Consider the following 14,603-nt stretch of genomic DNA (forward strand, 5'->3'; position numbering starts at 1 on the left):
AAATATTGTAGATTTAAAATGTGTGCCTTGGAGCTTAAACTATATACATTCAGTTATGAATTTGTTGAAATTGTATTAACTTTCTTTAATGTTTAGTTAGTCATGATTTTATGGATGATTTAACAGCCAACTATTATTTAAATGACAAATGTTGTTATAAATGTATAACAGTAATTTTCTATAACAACCAAAACATTTCGGACTCAACAATATTATAGAGAGGTTCCTGTATATCCCTTTATTTTTCATTCATAACCCAACTTAAAGGTCGGGATTCGAATCTCATTCACACCACAATAAACCCACAAAATAAGGGGTTATTGAGATATTCCTAACGGTATCATGGATGATTTATGGGTAAATAATGGATTACCTTACGTTTAGGAAAAAGTTACCCTTAACTAATTATTTTCCTTTTATATTGATCATAAAAAACCGGTTAGCCAAATGACACGTTGATAAAGGAAAGTTGACACATCAAATTTCGATGTAAATTCAAATATATTTTAGGTTTATTTTTGAGATATAATACATATAATTAGGAATGATACAAAACGAAAGCTTGATTATATATATTAAATTTTAAAATAAATAAGTATCTTAAGAAATAATAAAATGTCATAGTACATATTTTTATTTAATTTAATTCTCTGAATAATAGTAGTAATGAATAGCGTTCCCTTTTAAGGACAATACTTTGTAAACACTGAAATTGAATCTTCACAATTTATGACCGGATTGGTGGGTCATACTTTTGTCTTTCGAAACAAGAGATCATGCAAAGTTCTGCTTTTCTTTTTCTTTCTTTTCGCAGACAATTCAATACCCATTGCTTCTTAACTAAAAAATCGGAATTTAATTTGAAATTATTGAAAAAAATATTAGAGATGATCACATTAAAAAAAAATAAGAGAAAAATAAAATATAGTAACAACAATAAAGATAAGACATAGTTGAAATTAGACAATCCGGTTCAAGGCACACTATGGATGGCGCTGTCTTTAAAGTAGATTCACGTCGATATCGTGGAGCAAATAACAATGTGACGTTCTACTCCCAAGATACAATGAACCACTCAGGAATCTTCTAATGTGCACTCAAATTGAAGTTCCGAAGAATCCTTTTAAATCTCTCGATTGCTTTTGTAGGAATTCAAAACAATAAATAAAACGAACTCTTGAAGAGAATGAAAATGATGAAGAGTCCAAAGATCTATATATGTTGTTAATGATTTTCTGCAGTGGGATATGTATTTATAGAAATTGATCACACACCTTTTTAAAATGATTGTACCCCTTAAGATTAGGTTTGTACCCCTTAAGATTGGGTGACACATTTTCACAATGAATAGGTGTATCCTTTAAAGAATGAGTAACACCTTTTCACAATATATTGTGTCTTTTCAAATGGTGCTTTTAAATTTTGAATCAATTTTAAAATAAATTTAGAATTAATTTTACTTCTATAATTAATTTAATTATAGAAAAGATAGTGTCAATCAGAAAGAAGTTAAAATTTATATTTTTTCTTATATACGTGAACGCTTGCTGCGAAATGTTTTCATTATAATAGTTGACATTTATTATTCTCGTCTTCAATAAGTAAACGTGATGTCACTTATAAGAAAACACAAAATTGAACCAACATTTTTTAGATTTTCATTTTACATCACATGCAAAAGAATCACGTAATCATTCTTAAATAGGAAAATCTTTTTTTATATATATAAAAATGGGAGTTTGTGGAGTTTGTAATGGACGAACAAGGGCAAAAGTGGCTTAAGCATTTCCTCATGCTTAACGATGTTGGACTCTTTGCTTTATATTTCTTTTAATTTCTGTGTTATCCCTCTTAGTGTGGGATCAACTTTCCTTCCTAAAGCTGACACATACTTTCTTCCATTTTCTCCTTATTTTGGGACCTTCTCTTCTTTTAGAATTTTAAGTCTTTTTTATAATCTTTTAACAAAGGAATCTAATTATGGGATATAATTTTTAGGATAGTATGGATACTCTTATCACTAAATTTTACATGTAATTGTATATGTCAATTACTTTTTAAATTACAAGTATCTAAAGAAGAGAATAATTTAGTTAAAAATAAAATCTTTGTTTAATGATAATTATTCTTCAAAATAAAGTTGATTTCAAATTTAGAATAAAACAGGAGAACCAGATTAAAAAATTTAGTTAGGTGGAAAGAGTTTTGCGGATTATAATTTGATCGTAATAATTCTAATTTACTATTTCATTCTCACATAGTCAAAGACTCAACAATGATACTTACCATATCAAGTGCAAGTTCTATAATTAATCCTTTTTAAAATGTATTCTTTAGAATATAATAAGTTAATGATGATAAAATGAACTTTAAAGTCCATACCAGAAAGAATAAACTATTTGAAAGTATCTTACAAGAAAATTAATACTCCCTCCGATTCAAAAAGGATGTCCACTTAACCTTTATTTTTTTATTAAAAATGAGTATCAACTTAGCAAATCAAGATAGAATTAATCTTATTTTTTCAAATTTGTCCTTATTAAGTGTTAAGTGATCAAATCTCAATACCTATGTAATTAGAAATGATTTAGTCAGATTACCTATTTTGTCTAGGAATTAGTATTTTCTCAAAAGTGTGCATATGACTAAGTGAACACTCTTTTTGAACCGGAATGATTAATGTAAAAAGAGAGTAAAAAAATATTTCTTCTATTTTATAACATATTGCATTAATTTTGAAATAGAAATTATGTGCATGAAATAGATGAAAAAAATATGACTACATATTCATGTACTCTATATATAAGCATGAAACAGAAATTCATGTGTATGTATTTATTAAGCCAGTGGAAGAATTGATGATAATGATGTATATAAATAGCAAGAATAAGTACGAGGGGTTTGCAGTATGCATATGCATATGTGTTGTCAAAGAGTTTGAATATTGTTTCAAAAACCCCTTTTTTTATTACATAAGGAGTAGAGGAGAGGAAAATGGGAGACGAGATTATAATGTGGAAATTCAAATTCTCACCAAAAAGATAAAAATTTAGGTAACCAACTAATAGGGGTGAACCCACAGTGTAGGGTGAGGGTTTCCGAGAACACATAACTTGCACCCGAATCTTATTTTTATAATGTGAAATCTTTTAAATATACTAAGAATATTTGATCTGAAACCCAACACCAAAAAACATCATTGGTTTCAGCGGTGAAAAGGGACCCAGGTAGTCTTAGTTTGCATCTTGGACCAGGGGTCGATAACCTGTGGTCACCTTTTATTAACTTCACTCTGTTTTTTGTTTTCAACAAAACTCCAGGCACGCTGCACGGAAGCCTTATTTTTTTGTCTCTTTTTCTTTCTAAAATCCAAAAAAGTCAAACTAAAAATGAAACCATAACAATTTAAACTTGCTGAAGGTATTATTTTTCCGCAAATCTCAATATTTCAGATAAATTTTAAAACCAAATATAAATAAAGAGATAAAAGCTTAGGGTTTTCAAAAATGTCGTCTGTTCCGCTAGCCACTGTCAGGTTGTTTATTCTTCTTCCTCTTTTTTTTTTTTTTTTTTTTCCAGTGCATTCTTCTTTCCTCATTCTTGTTTTTTGTTTTCCTCTTATGTTGGAATACAGTTTCTCTTAATTTTTCTAACTATTTTCATGATATATATGTTGTATTTGAGTGGTTCGTTACTTTTTAAATAAATATTGAATATCAATACTATTTCTTTATCCGGTTATAATGTAGTATCAATTTGAGACCGTTGGGAATAGGAGTGTGCAAATTTTAGTTTAATCGATGAATTGAACCGTGAAAATGCCATTAATTTATCGGTATTGATGTATCATTTAAACCGAACAACTAGCTCCTGGAAGACATTTTTTTATCGGTTAAACTGATAATTAAAACGTTAAGTGTTGCTAACCGATTAACCGACGACCGATAACAAATATCATATTGGTTCGGTTATCGGTTTAGCATGTTTATACACGGATAAATCGAACCAATAACATACAAAATCGAATCGAACCGACTAGTAAGCAATCCTAGTTGGGAACCCATAAGCTTCAAATCCCGAATCCGCCTCTGCCAACCAAAGTATTTGATAATGAGGAACTCAGAAAGATAGAAAAGATACGTGTTATTTGATAATTTAATTTTAACAGTATGAGAAGATAACATACTAATTAAGTTTCCCCATTATATTACATATTTACGTTACGATTATACGGTTTATATTAGAATATCTTCACATGTGACAAAGCACGAGCTAATAGGAGTAGTCGAAGAAGCAAGGCTTAGATTATCGCATCCTACACTACTTTGCATTTTTCAATTATTTTCTACGCATTTTCCAATTCTTTTATTCTAAAGGATTTCTAATGGCATATTGATTTGACAGTCAAGACTGAATTATGGTATGAAATACTTGAAGATGAGCTGGATCAACTTTTAAGAATCTATTTAGTTTTATCGGAAAAGGCTCATAAATACCCTTAACCTATGGGAAAAGGCTCATAAATACCCTCCTTCCACCTTTGGGTCTAAAAATACCCTTAAGGTTTATTTTTTGCTCAAAAATACCCTTTAAACTAACAGAAAAAATTTGACTGTTTAAAAAGACACGTGTCATTTTCTAATTGGTGCCACGTTTTAATTCAAAAATAATTAAAATCCACCCAAGTTTTTAAACTCAAACCCATATTAACCGACCCGTTTTCACCTCAACATTAAACCTTATATTCTTTTTCTCCTCGTTAAAAATTACATCACTTAAGCAGCAACAAAAACAATGAAAAGAGACCACGATAATAGAAGAAAAATCTTCGTTCTCTGCACTTTGTTCTCCAGAGTATACGCTCTCATCACATTAACAACATTACTACCCTTCATTTCAGTTACAATTTTCTTCAAATTATTGCTTTCCTTGCCAGCAGTATCCAATTAAGCTTTCAAATTATTAATCACCAATGTCGCATAAGGTGGAAATTCATCATAGCGCCATTTCGAATAACCACAAGAGGGAACCTTATCAAAACAAACAAAATATTGATATTTCATATAAAATTCCAGTAACTGAATCCGAAAGATTCAAGTTAAACTATTAAGTTTCTCGGCAAAAAAAAAAAAAATTACTTAACAGAACAGGGACATTAGTAGGATCTAGGTCTAGCATTCAGAGGAGTTTTGGCCGTAAATTGATTCCGCAATCACATCCACGCAACTGGGCTGAGCTTCGAGAATTTTCGGACATTTTAGCATAAAAGAAACAAACTTTATGCAAAGAGACATTTTAGCATAAAAGAAACAAACTTTATGCAAAGATAACAGTAGATTTTGATAAACAAATTTAGAAGAAAGAAGAGGAAGAAGAAAGAGAAAAAGAAGAACGATGGCAGAACCCTAGATCAACGAGGAGAAAAAGAACATATTGTTTAATGTTGAGGTGAAAACGGGTTTGGGTTTAAAAACTTGGGTGGATTTTAATTATTTTTGAGTTAAAATATGGCACTAATTAAAAAATGACACGTGCCTTTTTAAACAGTTAAATTTTTTCTGTTAGTTTAAAGGATATTTTTGAGCCAAAAACAAACCTTAAGGGTATTTTTAGATCCAAAGGTGGAAGGAGGGTATTTATGAGCCTTTTCCCATAAGTTAAGGATATTTATGAGCCTTTTCCGTAGTTTTATAGCTCTCAATCTTACATAAAAATTAGAATAATTGTATACGTTATTTTTGTTGAGCTGCATCATGTTATTTGTATCGTTATATATTCGTGACATTCAGTTACAATGCTTAAACATATTATTATTACTTAAAAAGTTGTCAGTTTACTAAAAATATTAGAATTAAATTATCTAATTGAAATTTTTATTTGGTGCGCAGCACTACCATACCATACTAATGTTTACAATAAACAACACGTGTTAAGGTGCAAAAAGATTATGGGTACGCAAGTACAGATGTTATGATATTGTCCCTTTCAGTTTGACTTTTAAGCCATAGACACACCACCATAATTATCTTCTCTCCTCTATTGTTACAATCTTGTTATTTTCTGTGCATTATCAACCAAAAATATGGCGTCCTCTCCTTTTTCTCTTTTGAGGATTATATTACGAGAGTTAAGTATATGTGTAATTAGATCAGCTCGTTAGTGATGTTGTTTGCTTTGAGTTTGGGTTCAGGCTCATATGATTTTAAAACGTGTTATTAGGGTGTATCCCGCGGGTCATTTGCACGATTGTCCTTCAAAGGCATTAGTTTTAAATTTTTGCCCTTCGCTGAAAATTTCTTGATTTCAGGTTCAAACTTTCAGTCAATCAAAAATTAAAAAAATAAATCATCAGGTAGAGTTTGAATTCGCTTGGATTCGCAAGACTGAGTTTTGCTTTCACCGGAAGGCAGAACTCTGCCTAGGAAGATTCCCTTCAGGCAATTCTTTTTTTACTTAGTTGGAATTTTACAAACCTCTGTCTCAAGGCCTAACTTTTGCTCGAATAGACTTAATTTTGGGCAACAATTAGGCCTTAAGGCCTAATTTTGGATAAAAATTTACCTTAAGGCCTAAATTTGCTACAAACTTCTACCTTGTGATTTTTTTTTACTGAATTGGAGTTCGAACTCAGAACCTTGGGGTATTGGGTGAAGGGTAAAAATTAAAGACCACCAATTTGAGGGGCAAAAATTAAAGACCAGTGCCTTTGAAGGGCAATCCGCACAAAAAAATGTATCTCGCCTACTCGAAATTTGCCTAAACTCAGTTGAACTATGATATTATCTGTAATGGTCCATCCCGCTAGTGATATTGTCCGATTTGGACCTAGGCCCGTACAACTTTAAAACATGTCACTAGGAGGTAAGACATGCTTATTTATATACCCATCACCTCTCTTATGTTATATGCTGATGTGGGACTTTCCTCCTAAATTGGAATGTCAATACATATTAGTGAAATTAGTTACATGACTACTATTTTGTTTTATTTCATTTTATTTATGTAGTATTATTTTAAAAAAATATTTTTATATTTAACAACTTTTTAATTTTAAAAATTTATTTACTCCTACTAACATCTTTTATAATCACATAAATTTTATGATAAGTTTTATATCATACTTCACTTAATAAAATATTTATTTGACTAAATTACTCATATTTACAATACTTTAAAAAATTTAAATTTGAATTCCGATTCTCACCTTTGACAAAAGGTCACTTAATAATGATAATCAAATTGAAAGAAATATTATTAATTTTTATCGATTCGATAAAGCGAACATGTAAAAGAAAAATCCTGATATACAATTTGTTTGGATGGGCTTAAAAAACGCAGCTTATTAGCTGAAAACAGCTTATAAGCTGTTTTAGATAAGCTAAGCCAAACGAGTCCAATTATTTTTTTGGGCTTATTTTAAGCACAAAATGGCTTTAAGTTGGCCAGTTAAACACTCAAAAAAACTGAAAATAGCTTATAAGTTGTTTTCAGCAACTTATAAGCCAATCCAAACAGGCTCATACTCAATGCATAAAAGGGAATAGAGGAGAGTTGTTTTTGAATTAGATTACGTTAAAAATTTACCTCCACAGAATATTTAATACACGAGATGTGTGTGTATATATCACCTAATTATTACTCCTTTTATCTCAATTTATATGATACAATTCGAATTTCAAGAGTCAAACGTTTTTATTTTGATCGTAAATTTGGACATATAATCTTTAAGTCTTTGAATGTTTTTTATATATTTAGAAACTATTAGTAGAAATCACAATAATTAACAATTTAAAATATTTAAAGGGCATACGAATAAATCTTTGTCGAAGATTTTATTGTTTGACTCTCGAAATCCGATCAGATAAATTGGATTGGAACGAAGGAAGTATTAATTAATACTTCCCCGTCCCAATTTAATTATCGTAGTTTGATTGGACACAAAGTTTTTAAGGAATAAAGAGAAACTTTTTAATCATATGGTTGTAAAGATGTGTGTAATATACTAAAAATGTTATTTGAATTTTGTGATTTAAGGTTTACGAAAAAAAAAAGACACTCTTTTTGATACAGATTAAAAAAAGGATAAGACATTTAAATTGGGACGAATGAAGTACATATTTTCATTATATTAAATAGTTTCATTAATATATTGAGTTAAATTAGAGCAAATATCTGATGATGCAGATAAATATTCACCTGAAATTGACCCCTTAGACAAGGACATACATCTTTAGAAAATACGAGCGTCTCTCAATAAGTGCAAGTGTCCCTTACGGCATGGTTGTCAAAATACATTTCGCGATGAAAGTGTCTCTCGTGGCAGAGAAAACTTTCATGGTAGTAGCAGATGTAGTGGTAGTGACACATTTCGCGATGGTGGCGGCAGATCAACTCAAAGACATGTGTAGGCTCATGCATTTTAAGTTTTTTTTTCTTTAATGATTGTATTTTAACAAGTTTGCGTTTGTTATTAATGAACAAGTTTAAGTGTTTTCATATTGTTAAGAATGATGCAATTTAATTATTTTGAGATTGGTATGAATGATGCAATTTTGACTAAAAAATAACGCGTTTAAATTGAAATCCTAAAGTATAAATAAACTAAAGCTAATGACAATAAGTCTTTAAACAAAAATGGACGTAAAACATTTTTTAACCAATAAATGATAATTCAAAATTTTATTTATCCTTAATGTATTAAGCCTACCTTATTAATTGCATAAAAATAAGTAGGGTTCTATATAAAATATTGATATTTTGAAATTCCGAAGTATAATAAATCTATGACTAAAGTATGTAAAAAAATGTAAAAAAAGAGAAGTTTAACTAAAAGAAGAAAAAAATTGAAAGCCTCTTTAACGCAGTAATTTATTACATTAAAGATACTTTAGTAACTTTTTGTTGTTGGACATTTTTATTGAAAAGATCTTTTTTGTGATATTTTAATTCTGGACTCTAGATATTATGATATTGTCCCTTTCAGTTTGACTTTTAAGCCATAGACACATCTTTATAATTATCTCTTCTCCTCTATTGTTACAATCTTATCCTTTTGTTAGCATTATTAACCAAAAATGTGGCGCCCCCTCTTTTTTCTCCTTTTTGAGGATTATATTATATTATGAGAGTTAAGTATATCTGTAACAGTCCATTTTGCTAATGATGCTATTCGCTACGGGTCTAGGCCCATACGGCTTTAAAACGCATCATTAGAATGTAAGGTCTGCTTACTTATTCCGCCGGGTCATTTGCACGATTGCCCTTCAAAGGCATTGGTCTTTAATTTTTGTCCTTCACAAAATCCCTTGATTTCAAGTTTGAATCCCCGTACAGTCAATTTTTTTTTAAAAAAATAGCAAGGTAGAGTTTGAATTCACAAGGCAGAGTTTACAGAGTTTCAAACTCTAGCTAAGGTGGAGTTTTGCTTTCACCAGTAGGCATAAGGCAAAATTCTGCCTTCATACAATTATTTTTTTTACTTAGTTAAAATTTTACAAACCTCTGCCTTAAGGCCTAATTTTTGCCCCCGAATAGATCTAATTTTGGGTAAAAGTTAGGCCTTAAGACAGAGGTTTGCCTTAAGGCCTAATTTTGGATTAAAGTTTTCCTTAAGGCGTAACTTTACTACAAACCTATGCCTTGCGAAATTCTTTTTTTTATTAATAAGCTGGAGTTCGAACCCAGAACCTCGAGATATTAGGCGAAGGACAAAAATTAAAGACCACCAATTTGAGGGGGGGAAATTAAAGACAGTGCCTTTGAAGGGCAATTTGCACAAAAAAATGTATCCCGCCAGCTCAGTTGAACTCTGATATCATTTGTAATAGCCCAGTCCGCTAATGTTATTATCCGATTTGAACCTAGGCCCTCACGGCTTTAAAACGAGTCACTAGGAGTTCTTCTTGAATTAGATTACATTAAATATTTACCTCCATAGAATATTTACACCAACAAATACATACACAAGATGTGTGTGTCACTTAATTATTACTCCTTTTGTCTCAATTTATATGATACAGTTCGGATTTCAAGAGTCAAACGTTTTTATTTTGACCATAAATTCGGACATACAATCTTTAAATTTTTGAAAAATAATTTACATATTTAGAAACTACTCGTAGAAATCACAATAATTAACATTTTAAAATATTTAAAGGGCATACGAATAAATCTTTATCAAAATTTACCGTAAACTCTCAAAATCCGATCAAATAAATTGGATTGGATCAAAGGGAGTATTAATTAATACTCCTCTGTTTCAATTTAATTGTCCTAATTTGACTGGACACAAAGTTTTTAAGGAATAAAAAGAAACTTTTAAATCATATGGTCCTAAAGATGTGTATAATATACCAAAAATATTATATGAATTTTGTGATTTAAAGTTTATGAGAAAAGGAATGAGACACTCTTTTTAATACAAATAAAAAAAAAGGTAAGACACGAATGAAATACATATTTTCATTATATTAGATTATTTAATTAATATATTGAGTTAATTTAGTGTAAATATCTGATGATGCAGATAAATATTCACCTGAAATTGACCCCTTAGACAAGGACGTAACATCTCTAGAAAATACGAGCGTCTCTTAATAAGGAGTAGTTTAGTAGTAATATAAGGAGCAATAATAGGTAACAGATTTTGACACAAAACGACACATACGTGGAAGATAATACGATCATGAATTACCATATACCTTTACGATCATGACAAGTTTACGGTCGATGCCACCCCTCGCTTCACCCCCATTGTGCTATAAAGGGACACTCAGGGTTCCTCGTCAATACTCGTACAACATCAATTAAACAAATACGCATAATTCTTGAATGGACTGTGAATTCAAATGTGCAATTTCTATTTTTTTTGAAAAATAATACATATTTAAGAATTACATAAAAAATAATATAAATTATTATAATTGAGAATTTTAAAAAATATAAATAGATAGCAGTCAAAAATTTAACTGTATCACATAAATTGAATAAAGAAAGTATTAATTAATACATATTTTCATTATATTAAATTATTTAAATAATATATTGAGTTAATTTATAGTGTAAATATGCAGATGAAAATTTACTCATGTGACTCCTTAGGGGATGTACTTTTCTAGAAAATACGAGCGTCCCTAACTAGGATTAGTTAGGATGATAAGAGCAATAGGTAAACACATATCTACACTGAGTGTTTAAATTAAATCAATGTACTCTTTGTTTTAAAAAGATTGGCATTTTTCATTTTTTGAGAGTTATTAACGGTGCAATTTAATATAAATTATTTTATTTTTTCGAAATAAAATTTATATATTTAAAAATTACGTAAAAATTACAATAAGTCATCGTAATTAATAATTTAAAATATTTAAAAAATGTATAAAAAAATTATTGTAAAAAAATAACTTGTTTTATTCTAAAAAAATGAAAAGTGTCAATTTTTTTGAAATGACAGGAGTAATTTATTATAATTAAGTGATTTGATGAAGTGTATATACATACATTAAGTGATAGTTGTGTCATATATATATTGGTGTGGTTTTGACACGGGTGGATAAGTCTTATCCCAATAGTAGGTAACAGGTTTTGAGAAGAGAAAACGACAGATAGGTGGATGAAATTAATTAAGATCATGAATGGACCGACTTACAAGGATAACATATTACTCTACGATCGTGACACGTGTACGGTCATCCCATCTTACCCTTTACCTTCGTTGTGATATAAATGGACACGCATGGTTCCTCCTTAAGACTAAACCTCGTACAACAGCATCAATTAAACAGAGAGTTTTCTTGAATTCCAGTACTTGTCTTTTGTTTTATCAATCTTATCAAAATACCATGTCTGATGGTAACTCTGGTTGTGGAGGGTAAGCTTCTTCTTTTCTTCTGGCATTTGTAGTTATTTAATTTTGTCTAACTTTTTATCAATATTTGTCTGTCCTGTATGGGACAAATTTTGGTTCCATTTTTCCCTGTTTTCTATGATCCATGCATGGAGTCCTTTGTGTGAATTGTGAGATTGAATTTTTTTTTTTGCGGGATATTTGTGTGTTGCTAACAAGTACTTATCTTCTATCCGTGGGGAACTTTCTAGCAAGAATGAATTTTAATGAGTGTGTGGGGTTATGATACATGCATAGATGTTATTTGTGTGAATTGTGAAAGAATGTTTTTTTTTTTTAATGGGAGATTTGCGGGGTTGCTAACAACGGTCATTTATCTGTTGGGGAATTTTCTTGCAAAGTTTTTTTTTTTTGTTTTTTGTTTTTGAGAGAAATTATGGAGTTTTTCTTTTGAATGGGTAGATTATGGGTTTAAGAACCAAGTTTTGGTAAATTTTCGACAAAAAAAAAATTGTGGGAGTTTTGAGGGTTGACAAGCTCTTTTTTGTTTTGTGCTCCCCCAATAGATAGAAGGTCTTGTGGTACTGTAAGGAATTTTATGTAACGTGGAATTCAACAGAAAATGTCGATAATTAGTAAGAGGTTGGAACTTTGTGTTAAATGGAAACTTGATTAATGAAGAATATATATGAAGAGAGTTGTGGATGAACTCGCAAATGCTGGCTTATTTTAATCGTTGTGTGATTATTTTTGTATTTTTTTTTCTTTAGGATTAAATGGGGATTGACATGACAAATTTACTTTTTTATTAAATAAAACACAGTTTTTTGAGTGTAGAAAAAAATGGAGGTCTTATAATATTGTAGTTGTATTATTTGCTTGGAGTAGTTGCCCAAGTTAAAAATAAATAAATATTTTTTTTTTAAAAAAAAAGTTGCCCAAGTTTAGCTTTGAAAAGGTTCAAGATTGTATTTCTTATCATCTAGCCTTTTCTAGGTTGAGCATGGGATCTTCTCCAAGTAGATAATGTAATTTTAAGATTGTTGTGTCTTCATTTATTTATTTTTTGCACTTAAAAAAGTGTAATTTTATTTTAATAAAATATTAACTCAACCTTGTCAATTTTCATTTGTTTCCATAAAAGAATCGAAATACAAGGATTAAACTTGGACAATCTTTCTGCAAATCTATTTATTTGTTCAGGTTGATCCTAACTTTTTGAAATGTAACATATAGTAATAAATAACACGATTCATGTCTATTTCTGATTAATCAAGTTTCATTTTCTTTCTGGTTATTGACTGAGATGAGTTTAAATGGAGCAACAGTTCATATAATGACCCTGCTTTGTTGGGGGGAACTTTCTTGCAAGATTGTGTTTTGATGGAAATTCATGGTCTTGTTAGCAAGTTTGCAAGTTTGCACATTGGATCTTTTTTGTGGGTATTAAGAAGGTTCTTATTTTTTGTATGTGTCACGATTTTGGCGTTGCAGATGCAAGATGTACCCCGACATGAGCTACACAGGGAGTACCATGACCGAGACTTTGGTGCTCGGGGTGGGACCTGAAAAGACAAACTTCGGCCCCATGGAAATGGGAGAATTCTCTACTGAGAATGGCTGCAAATGTGGATCTGACTGCAAGTGTGACCCTTGCACTTGTTCTAAATGAACAAACTAGAACTTCGATTGCTGAGATCATCGTTATGTAAGTGCATCTTATAATTTTATGTAAGGCTAATGAGAAATAGTAATGTTTGTAAGTAGTGGTTATGTTGTTTGTGTAATATCTGCATCTTATAATTTTATGTAAGGCTAATGAGAAATAGTAATGTTTGTAAGTAGTGGTTATGTTGTTTGTGTAATATCTGCACCTTATAATTTTATGGAAGTGTTTGGAAGTGTGTTGTGGTTTCTACTATTTCAAGAGCTTCCTTCATTGTTGCTATCCTTTCTTATTACTATCAGTAATTACAGTATTATTTTTGCTTCTCTCTGTTCATGATTCTTTCTAGGACGCCAATTTCACGTCTTTTGTTTTTGTTTGCTTGCTTGTTTGGGTGTAAGTAGGTCTTTTAGTTTTGATGAATCAACTATACCAAGAACAAATGAATTAATGATCATGACAATTCACAGTTTGGGACGTTTAGTCTCCAGATCACAGATGTGGTTTCCATGTTCTAGATAGATGGAGTATACGTTTCAACGTGAAGGGGTATTGGATCCTTTATATTCTGTTTTAATTATATTGGAGAAAGTCCAATTTGATTCCTTTATCCATTTTGCTTTTGGCACTGGGCTTCTCTTCCACTTGCCAATTGCCATGTTGAACCAGATGTTGCCTCTTGTAAGTTCATCTTAGTTTAAAAATAAAGATAAATACACAGTTTTCTAAAGTTTCCACTGGCATACAAGTATTGATTCATTAGTTTAGGAAATTTCGTGGGAGGAAAACTGTCTAGCAAAGATCATACCAGCAGTTTTCAGACTTCTTTTCTATTGATTCCATTATTTGTTGTCACGAGGCTTTTTAGAGCACATTGAGCCACAAAGATAGCACGCATTGTCTCTGATTTTCTTGCCCTGTTTAAGGTACTAGTGCACACCATTCCAGTTTAAGATAATGATTAGGTTTCAGTTCAAGTGCACAGATGCTTTTATAGACAGACCTCCTCCTAAAGGACACCATTAAAATAAGAAGTCTATTGGCCTTTAAATAAAGCGATGGAGCTAGATAAATGAAAGGAATAAAACATCA

General features: G+C 30.5%; 1 long non-coding RNA gene across 1 annotated transcript; it reads left to right on the top strand.

The window, feature by feature from the left end:
• The first annotated feature begins 11,577 nt into the window (after positions 1-11,577).
• LOC132630346 (uncharacterized) lies at positions 11,578-13,766 on the top strand. Its single transcript, XR_009578569.1, has 2 exons — positions 11,578-11,869; positions 13,340-13,766. It is a non-coding gene; the product is annotated as an uncharacterized LOC132630346 (long non-coding RNA).
• Positions 13,767-14,603: the final 837 nt, after the last annotated feature.

The sequence above is a fragment of the Lycium barbarum genome, chromosome 3 (assembly GCF_019175385.1).
Source record: "Lycium barbarum isolate Lr01 chromosome 3, ASM1917538v2, whole genome shotgun sequence".
Taxonomy (NCBI): domain Eukaryota; kingdom Viridiplantae; phylum Streptophyta; class Magnoliopsida; order Solanales; family Solanaceae; genus Lycium; species Lycium barbarum.